Source organism: Plutella xylostella, chromosome 22 (genome assembly GCF_932276165.1).
Source record: "Plutella xylostella chromosome 22, ilPluXylo3.1, whole genome shotgun sequence".
In the NCBI taxonomy this organism is placed as follows: domain Eukaryota; kingdom Metazoa; phylum Arthropoda; class Insecta; order Lepidoptera; family Plutellidae; genus Plutella; species Plutella xylostella.
The window spans coordinates 11,165,651-11,177,356 of record NC_064002.1 but is presented as its reverse complement, the minus strand read 5'-3'; positions in this window follow the sequence as shown (position 1 = coordinate 11,177,356).

Genomic DNA, 11,706 nt, shown 5'->3' with positions numbered 1-11,706 from the left:
GGAGTAGATTAAAGTGCCCAAGTGTGTGCGCAGTACACAGGAGCACTCTCTGTTCCATCACTCTCATAGCCCAATGGGACGGATTGACCGACACGACTGGAGAGAGCTAGGCGCAGGACCGACTGCTTTACATGCCCATCCGATAGCATGGATCGTTTCACTGTTTCGGACATCAGGTGATCAGCCTTCGATGTCCTAACCAAACTTGGAACCACAATTTAGAAACACAAATTGATGGGCCCACCCGGGAATCGAAACCGGGACCTCTGGGTCGTGAAGCAGAGCTTCTACCACTAGACCACAGAGGCAGTCTCAGGGTCTAGACCATATGTATACCAAATTTCATTTAAATCTGTTCAGTAGCTACCAACTACCAACGTCATAAAAATATGTATATATGAAAAACGGGCGCATAATTTTATATAAAACATACGTATACCTACTAGTGCACCAACTTGCGAGCTGGCAATATCTCTGCATAATTATGCATACAAATAACGACTCTAACAAAGTACTTACAAAGTTCAAACATCTCAAGCACACCTTCACGAGAGAGCTTCTCAAACTCATTAGCAATATGGAGAAAGTTTAAAAGAAGATCTTCGTACTACGTTCTGTAAATATCTATTCTGGTGCATCACTCCATCTACCTTTATGTATGTAGGTATGTCTGTAAGGTGTATTGGAGCGCTGGGAGCCAATTCTGGCGAGTCCGGAGATACGTAGGACCATACCATTGAAACTTAGACACATAGACGCCGAAGTGAAACGCCTTAGAATTGTTTTTTTTTTATTGAAACACCCATTTTATTTTATTTTTATTGGATATTTCTGCTGCGTCACATGAGATTCATGAGTTAGGCAGATATTTCGCTACATAGCGATTGAGATCGAGGTAGGATAAATGAAGTAAAATAAATCCCTGGACATCACTAAGACGGCTGCGACATTTCAGCTTTTCCTTAAGATCACTTTTCATCACACAATCAAATAAATAGTGTTAATGATTATACAAGGCCGAGTGAACTGTATTTATTTAGGTATATTAAATAATACGTTTGTTGCACAATTTCCAATGAGTACATTGTATAATTTGGTTGACTTCATGCTAAAAGCAATACTCGTATCTGTCGTAGGCGCTGTCAAAAGCGAGTCGTTCAGAATTGACGTCTAGGTAATTGTGGCACTCTGAGCATTTCTAAAGCGATACTGAATTCTTAATACATCGACACTCAAGCTAATTCGCAGCAATGTATTAAAAATTCATTAAACTCTGGTATCGCTTACTTACCTAGATTAGAGTTATTGTAGCAGAACTCTACAGGGTGTTGCAAAAAGGGTGCCGAAACCAGCATGTGCAGCATGTTATATCTAAGCCCGAAACTAAAATCAAAATTCGGGAAGAAAAAAATCATTTTCCATAGAAACTTAGTCACGTGACTTTTTTACTATGGAGAGAGAAAATCTAATTTCAGATTCGGGCTTAGATATAACATGCTGCACATGCTGGTTTCGGCTTAGTATATCCTTTTTGCAACACCCTGTATATTATTATCTAGCTTTGCGTTAGAGATACCAATGGAAGGCAACACGTCATCATCATATTCATCATCATCCCTCCTGCTGCACCGAAGCTTTTGTTACTCTACTTTCGTTATGTAGAGTAACTGATATATTGATATTATTTCAAAAAACCTCTCATTTTACAGTCAGAGTAGCCCCACAGAGCTATTCAGTGTAAATACGAGACAGATGGTCCCAGTAGGTACAAGTTAGGGTGCTCACCAGAAGCTGAAAGAATCGAGAGCTATGAAACATCTACTGAAATATGGACGCGTATATTTTGTTATCAGGTCTTGGATGTATGAGCTAGATTGCCTAAATATGTATTTATGAAACCAATAATATTTTATGAAATCTTGCAAAAGCATCTATATCAATTGCCTAAGTATTTTTCATGTCCCATATTACCCGTCATTGTTTGCGCTGGGTGGCATACATATCTCTTTTGCCGACTGTACATTAGTTACAAGGTCTAAGAGTTTTATTTCATTACTCATGTGTTTTTTTGCTATTTTTTTATAATATTTATCTATTTTTTCTATGCTCCACGGTCGGCTAGACGGGAGACAGGGCAGGTGTAACTTGAGACTTTCTTCATTTCGGGAAACATCGCTAATTATTAGACAATATTATATTATACTCCAAGTTACTGCATCTTTCTTCCATTTAAGTGGGGGTAAGCTGTGAAGATATCGTTTTATTATGGTGTGGTGTTTTAATTCGTTCTAATAAAAACACTCAAGGTAAGTGTTTTTTTTTTAATTTGGGTTCCGCTCATCTCGCATAATCTTTATTGACCAAAACTCATTTCGCATAACTCGTATGGTCTAAACTTTTTTGGCCGAACCATCACTTTGCCAAGACTTATGTGGCATAAGACTCGTTTCGTCTAAAACTCTTTAGGCACAATCTTTAAACACCTAAGTTTCGTTTGCTCAAATTTATGTTCGTCTATACCTATGTATAATCTTGTTTCTCCTAATGTTATCTTAATAAATAATATATTAAGTATGTAGTAAATGTACAAATTGTGGTATTTTTCTCCTACAGCCCGAAAATCACGATATTGTATGATCAGAAAATCGAAAGTTAACGACCAATATAATTATTACAAACCCCATGAGATCGAAACCTAAAAATAGGTGCGACGACGAGCAAAGCGAGGAGGAGCGTGTTAGGTGCACATGTTCATCAAAACCAAAGCGGAGCGCAGCGAAGCGGAGCGGAGCGTTTTCCAAACAGCGGAAACAATACAAGGCACCAGTTTGCGCTATGTAGGGAGACGCTCCGTCAAAGTTAAAGCCAAACGAATATTATTACTTTGTATAAACCTATGCCACATAGCATTATTAGGCTATTCAAGATTTGGCCATACCATTATTAGGCTAAACAATGTTATGCGAAATAACTTTTTACTAAACGAGATTTATGCCATACGATTTTCGGCGTAACGAGACTTTGACCAAACGTTACTATGCAATACGAGATTAGGCAAATAAATCTTATGCCAAAAAAGGTAGAGCCGTGTTGCAGAGCTTGTAAGTACTTATAGTAAGCGGAAAGCACTCTGTCTTTCCATGTTTCTCTTAATTTACTTTTCAAATAGTCTTTGGGAAACTGGCCATTAATCGCTAGTCCGTGTAGAGCACATGTCGGGGTAGTGAGTGTGCGTCGCGTCGTAAATACTGCTGTGAAAAACACCCTGTCGATGTGACGGCCGCTGCACTGCTATAGCGACATACGGGATAGGATATCCAAAATAGCTACTTTGTTAAAATCTATATATTTACCAAAGTTGGTGTGTTGATTGTTGACATTTAAATAAAGTAGCTATGTATGTTGATTGTTGACATTAAAATGAAGTCGGTAAGGTCAACTGAGGCAATTGTGTCTCCTTTCCTGAGTTAAAGCTGCAGATCCAATAGACGCAATTACCTACCTCAGTTGACAGTTCATAGTAAGATGAACGTAAAAAGTAAGTATAAAGGAGTCTACACACCAAACCCGCCGACCCGCCGACACAGCCCGGCGGCTTGGTGTCGGCGACTTTGTTTCAAGAATCATGTCGGCGACTCGTACCCGCGCGTGCAAGTACTAAAAAAGTTGTACTGATTTCTTGCCGCCGACACTCATCGACACAGCCCCATGACACATGTTGGCGGGTTGGCGGGTTTGGGTCGCCGACACCAAGCCGCCGGGCTGTGTCGGCGGGTTTGGTGTGTAGACTCCTTCACAATATTGTATGGAGACTTGGTGAGATTGACTATGACATTCAAAACGTGTCCCTGTGAGTCATCCATCGGGTGACCCTGCGCGTGGCAGGCTCTCAAACACGTCGGGAGACGGCATTTTTCTAAAACTACCCCCTTCCAGTCCCGTCCCGGGGGTTACTCTCTAAGACGAAAAAATAAGTTGCAAAACGCTGCTGCGCGAGCCACGACTCTATTTCGTTATACTAAAGGTTCCCTTTTCACGACAGTTCGCGTTTGTTCGTTTTTCGTCAGTATAGAGTAACCCTCTCGTCCCGCTGCCAAGCTGTCTGACGCCGCTACTAACTTCAATTTCCAAAATCCCCATGTAAGCCGGAAAAATCGGGCCAAAAGTTAGTTTTGCATGCATTTTTCCGATGCTCTACTTAGTTTGATGGGCGCCAAACTGTGTTTTTTCGATGTGGTATTTTATAATATTTAAAAGTAATATATTACTTAAAATCTTCTTATTGACAAACTTTTAGAGCCTATAAATCTGCCTAATACTGCTATCCTCACATGATAATCACGATATGAATAAGTATTTTAATTCTTATACTCTATTCTTTCCCGCTCCTCCTCTTCTTCTAGCAATGCAGTCATTTTTTTTGGTTTAAGTTCTAACGTAATGTAGGTTAGTTATTAGTAGGTACACTCATACATTGATTGAAACATATTATTGAACAAGCAACACGAACTTTCACATGACGGAGTAAAACTGAATGATATTATATATTATTTTACATTTATTAACCTTAAGTATGTACAAATTGACCACCCTAATAAAATTCCGTCTTTAAAATCTAGCAGTGCCTTCCTGAAATCCCAAAAGCCACTGGAAACTAGATACGAAGCCACAAACTCCTTCAAACTAGAACTTACAAGTTTTTTAGCCAACAAAATCCTACTTCTACGTGATTCGGACTAGCTTCTGGCTTTTCCTTTGGATTCGAATTCTTTTCAAACCTGCCTTAGCTTTTATTATCTGCGACGGAAGTTCTAATTCCGTGTGCCAAAATAGATGTACCTGAGTCAAGATTTTTGCCTGTTTGTAGTGTCAGCAATATTTTGAATTCAACGGTCTTATAGTTAAGGGGCTAAGTATGATATACCTTTGGCGATGAATCTGTTTGCTTTTGGATGCATATGAAATGATATCAGGCTTGACTGCTGTGTCTAGAATAAAGCCGTGTCAGTTATGTTCTCAGGAAAGTAACATTTGAATAAACGAATGGAATAATTCGCACGCATTTTCTGTTGGCTATGCTTCATTAAAGTTGGTTCAACTGTGCTCCGATAAATCCTAAGTAATTCATTTATTAACTTAACTCCTTATTGCACAAATATAGGATATAGATGTAAAAAAGGCGGGATTAATGCTTCTACCAGCCAACCTACAGGAAATTTTCAAAATTGCTCCCTATACTCACAGTTTCTTTTAAAACAGTTTAAATTAGTAATTTAACAACATGGAATGTCCGAGTTATATCTGGATAAGTCAGATCGCCTATCGCCGGCGGCGGTAGAAGCTGCTTCTGCATACATCGCGTGATCGCAGCCACTACTGAAAGCCTATTCTGTGAAGACAATGCTATGCTTTTTACCCTGAATTGCACAAATGCACTTTAAGCTAATTAGCAAAAGCTTCTATTGGAGCAACTGAGGTATCACCATCACAACCAATCGCGGTCCGCCAACACAAACAAGCTTGTTCTGAGTGAGTTTTCGGGTAAGTGGGCAACCCGACTGTCAGATGTTTTCAAGCTGCCAGGATTTACGACTGCTGCCGAAACTGCAACCTTGAACGGGACCCACGGCTTAACGTGCCGTCCGAAGCACCCAGATAACAACCACTTGAACTCGGTTACCCATCTAATAGAATGGGTGACCGCTGCCTTGTGTTGTTAACTTCAATGATCAGTTACGATCACTGAAGCTCGGCTACGGATGCTTCTGAACTGAGCTAAAAATGCTAGAAAATAATGAAGAATCTGTATAAAGATTGCAAGTTTGATCTCAACATCAATAAACTACTAGAGTAACTAGAGATTGCTTTGCATCTGCTCTGGCTGTTCAGAATATAGCTATGTTCGAGTCCGCGTTCGCCGCCCGTTGCAATATTTATTGCTCAGCCCTTCGGGTGGCGTGATCGCAGACTCGTTTCTCGTTAAGTAAATAAAGAGTCCGATTGCTTACACGTTATTACGGCTCTAGGTAAGAAAACGTGTTATTATTTGCCGTATTCCATTGTGATGTTTAATGACAAATCGATATGTTTTCGATTGTGAGATTATGCCGGAATTAGTCTGGATATTGTAGAACCGTTGTTTGTTCGAATTCCATTTTACATTTCGCCTGCTTCGAAACAACGAAGTGCATAGCAATGCAGTTCAAACATATTGTGATTAATCATTTAATCCCTCTAATGAATTGTTTTCGCTTCCAACCCTCGCCCGCATGGGGCATTTACTATACATTGTATAGTATACATAGGTACAGACATATAGGTACACATAGGTACACCATTAATACATTATTGACAAATACGACCACAATGTGATTAAAGTAAATAGTTAAATTAATGGCTGATCTATTTTTATGTGGATTAAAGCTTTCTATGCCTCTTTTGCAAAAAAACTGCAGATAAGTCTGCAGCACACTTAGATCTTAACACTCTTGTAAGTTATAATTATTATAGCACATAATTCACAAGATTGCTTCGCTGTCGGTGTGCTTCTGTGTGTTTTCCATTATTAACCCCTGTCGTAAAAATGAGAGGTCTTATAAGTTTGTAGCTTCTAAACGGCTGAACCGATTGCCGTTTTGATTTTTTAGGGTGATTGGTATTGTACTCGTAACCCCGACTGTTCTTAGCCATATTTTATAAAAAATAATGCGACTTTAGTGGTTTTTAACGTTGGTAAGGTTAGTCAACTCATTATTTTAGTGGTGTGCTTATGCAGCTCTATAGGTATATATACTCCGTATAAAAGTCAACATATTTTTACAAATACAACGGTCCTGAACTAAAATAAACAGTTTACAACTTCCCGCCTTCGCTATCCCGGAGATTGTTTGTAAGATGTTTCGACTTTCAGTCATATTTCATCGCGTATTTGTTTACTTTACCTGTTGAAATACTTTCACATAAAGTTTGCGGCCCTCCTTCGGTATAATATAAGCTTTATGTGTAACTTTTATCAATGTACATACTTATGGTAGGTATGTAATAAAGTTATATGCTTCTACGCTGTAATACTGGTATTTCAATGCTTGTTATAATTCTATGGAGCACTCATTACATTCACTATGTATACTCTTAGGACTTTGAAGTCATCCAGTCTAGACTTTTTCGATTACTTATTACCTATTTTAATCAATAACTGCTATTTTGAAGATTCATTAGATATATTCTTGATTAATTTTGTTCAAGTTAGTATACATACAGAGCATCCTTTAATGATACGCCTTCAGAATTAATTGGTACTGATTTTATAGTATTGTAAAAGTTCATAAATGACTACTTAGTTATAGGTATTATTGCTACTGAGTACCATAGAATAACGAGTACTAGTACTACTGTACTTGTTATTCTATGCTGAGTACTAAGAAAACAAATACAAAGCCACGCTCAATATACGCGGATAATTATGTAGACAAACAGAAAGACAGACAGACACTCTTGTCTTCTCTGTGTCTCAGAGCATAAATAAATCTGCACTAAACCTGTTTGCCTTAGTTGGTATGACTTGTCTGAAATTAATGACTTATTAGTAGGTAGGTACAGTTTCTTGGTCTCCACGGGCCACGCGAATAATACACTCCCGAGCAATGATTAAGTTCCATTTACAAAATGCGCACAAATAGCATATTTTTTTAAACATTTCTTAATTAAAATTTCACCATAACTTTTACGTTTTTATTTAGTTATATTGTGTATTTTTATATGCTTTTAAATGTACTTAAATATTACAGACGGCGTCATTAACCTAGTCTTTTCAGTTTAGGAGTAATTTGGTGCTATTGTCACTGGAACTTTTTAATTGCTCGCGAGTGTAATATGATTGGGTCAAATGACAAGAGCTGGTGAGTCTAGCGCCAGACACGCTACTTTTAAGCCCCTAGCGAGGTGAGTAAACAAATTTTAGCGGCACACAGATACAGGGGACGGCTCAAAAAGACCCTTGTTTGTACTGTTAATTGAATTCATTGTAACAGCTTAAATTATGTTGAAACTGTCTCACAATAAGGCCCGTTTTATGAAAGGCATCGTTTTTTATCTGTGTTGTATGAACCTAGCTATCTATGCCTAGTGTAAGTGCCTGAAAAGTCCCGATCCAATATTAAATTTCGGCTAGGACTACGACGATGACTTGCATTGTAGCTGTACAAGAGACATTAGCCATTCAGTTTATAATTTATAGTTACTGTTCACGGCCGGAAAATGAACCCGCATCTCTGTCATAAGAAGCTAGCGCTTACCCGACTGAGCTACAACCACGCACGCACCACTCTACAATACCAATACCTAATACGTATTTTTTTCCTTAATAACCGGTTGTAATGGACCACGCATTGTTAAAAACTTTGTATCTTCAATGCACCCATCGGTAGCTTTACACATTTGGGGGGAAATACAATCATGAAATATTGGTCGTTCGGTGCTTACCATAAAAAAAAACTTCGCGGCAAACAGACAGAAAGTTTTATTTTTGAAGAAAAACACAGTAATAGCACAAGTTTTTCGTCTTCATTGACCCAGTTGGAGTTTAACGGTTTTGTCTTTTAAATTCACGCCATTTGAAAAAGGAAAAGAGGACAGGCTACCGTTGCTTGACGAATTACGAAGTTTTGGATCGCTGCTTCGCTAACCGCGACTCTATCTCGTTGAATTAAACGCACCAATTGTATGACAGCTTTCCGAAACTTCAGTATTTCGTCAATGAAGAGTATAGTCCTCTACTAGTGTAGATGGCAACGAATTGGTCCAATTAGGATCGGGTAGATTCCACATACATTTGCCGGAGATTTGAATATGGAGATCACCGCATATTTCCACCACAATATCCACTGCTGAATTCTCCTCTCCTGTTTGTTATTTAAACCTTCTATGTAAGTACATTTGTTTTGAAATACTAACTATTGCCTATATGTGGAAACCAAATACAGTTGCAGCCTTCATTATTAATAGTTATTCACCACCACATTTTCTAAAGAGGCGCCACAACAGATTTTCTCTCCATTCCTCGTCCAACCATTAGGTACTGGCTAACTTTACTACGTATACATCTTATATTAAAACTCCTAAAACTATATACCTAGTATCAAATTTCAGTGCAAAATATATCTACACTCCACACTTTTCAATAAACACGGGAAAACTTCCGACCACAAGGTTTCTAACCGAATAACCTTCTGAGATTCTTCGGCTCAGATATGGAAATAGGAAAAGTTTTAAGTTAGTAATCGTGTCGATATATCTCCGAATGGCGCGAACTTTGCCTCTTATGCAAATACCGCTTTGAGTAACCGTCGTGTTTTCAACTTTCGAACGGGATTAAAGACGTTTTCAATACCGAAAGATCGGTATCGCTGGAAATGGAGCCTTTGGGAGAGGGCGACTCTTCGCCAAATTGGCTTCAAGTAAATTGTTGTTACTCTGACATGTTCACGACAACTTGTCGCTTGATCAGTCTGAGACGCAGTTTTCGGATAAAATATATCAGCATCAGCCCCTGAAAGTACCGCTGGATTCCTTAGGAGTGCTCCAACACTATGCCTCATGCTTTCCTTATCCAGTCACGATACCGGCTACTTGTCTCAAATCAGTCCAGCGGGCTGGAGGGCGTAGACTATGTACCTACTTACATTTATATTTCCAACTAATATTATACACGTGAAAGTTTGTAAGTATGGATTAAGGTTTGTTGAGAAACGGCTTGACTATTTTAAAAATGCTGGACCACATTTTAAGCTGAATAACAAATTGGCTACTTTTTATCCCGGAACTCAGATAAAAGCTTACGGTAAAAGCTAGTCTGAACACTTCCCAACACTCCGCACATTTACCATCTCGCCAAAGTGATCAACACATCAGACGGCGCAAGTTCACACATCCACTTAAACCTCTCTCCCGTGGCTCACCTAAGTGACATATCTGTCTTCTTAGCATAAAATATCGTTCATTGTTTCCGTATCTGCTAACTGACGGCGCCTGATGCTACGGAGACTGCGATGGACGTGTGAATGCGGGGCTGGCTAGGCGAATGGTGTCGGGATATGGCCGCCGGACGGCCTATTCTATTCTATGTACGGTCTTTGTTTTGGCGCGCTGGGAAAGTTTATGGAAGGAATTGGTTTTGCATTTTTTTTTATAAGGTAGTTTTTTATTAATCTTACCGAATTAACCGTCAATCAAAAATTACTTTACCTGTGTGTCGTGATCATATAACAACATAACATTTGAACACTCTTGGTTCAACTAAAAACTCTATGATTTGTTATGATTTTTGAATTTTGTATTTCATTGTCAGTGGTGGAAAAAAAATGCAAGTTTAAGCCCCTGTTTCACCATACTCTGTTAGATCATAACAAGGGATCAGTTGTTGACTTTTGACACATCTGTGAAGAATTTAATATGGAGATGACATAATTATAATTAGACATTACATTGTAACAGGGGCGTTACAGATCTAATAGACTATGATTAAACTAATAGGCATAAAAAGAACACGTATATTTTAATAAAAACAAAAGCTACTAAGCAATAATAAAATAACAGAGAATTAAAAAAGATAACGTAAGAGTAAACGCGTAACTACGCCATAAATTAAACTCATGCATGCAAATAAATAAGAACAAACTATAATAATTAATCACAATTAAAATAAAACAATTTTCGTTCCATTCGCGAATATCGCCACACTTGGATCGGGTTTTTTATTAGTTTTGTCCCGGGTTTTTACAATGCCGGGAGTGATTTGCGGCCTGGAAAAGTCGTCCCATGGGCAGGGTTTAACGGGCATAAATTATGTTTTTAATTTTTTATACTCTTTTGCGGTAATTGAAATAATAGTGGCTGGTATCATTAATTTTAGGATGACATGGGAATGTAGGTATTGGTGCGACAGCAAGCCCTGCTGGAAATCCCTGAAGGGGATGTCTAAAATGCATTGCAGGGTTATAGTGTTATCGATACAACAAAAGTTATGCCTGATATAAACCTGTCTTCTTAAAGAAGACTTACATTCAAAGAGTCAGCATTAACTTTATTTGTATTAATTGCATAAATCAGTGTCAAATCAATTTCAGAACGACTTTTCATGTTGATTTAAGTTTGTTAGTTACAAAATTATATAACTAAGTATTAAGTTTACCTAATCAAAGTATGTATGTATGTGTCGCAGGCATCTGGTTTAATCTCCTGTTTGATTGAACCGCTAGCCCGTTCATTGGATGACGCTATTCAGTTGTATGACTAGGCCGAACGTTGATTGTACAAGCGTGACAAAACGTCCAACTAGTTAGCGGACTTAAAATCAGTCAGGTGGTGAATAAAACAAATATGGCGTCTAACAGCGAACAGCTGACACAAAAAGCACTTGTATTGTTATTTTTTGCAAGTAAAGTAGCTTTAAAGTCCGTTATTTATGTTAAAATAGTGTGACAACATGGATTTACCTATTATTTCACCGCTGGCGGATAGTTTCAAAGAAAAAAATGTGCTGAAACTGGATAATTATGATCAACAATATCAAGGTACGTTTATTGTTATTGTTTGTGAGATGAGAGCTTTGTAACATAGTCTTTTTGTTGACTCTTGTATGGTCATGTTCATCCTAACCAGACATTACAAAGTTGCTATACTATATCCCATTTAACGACTTCGCTGAAT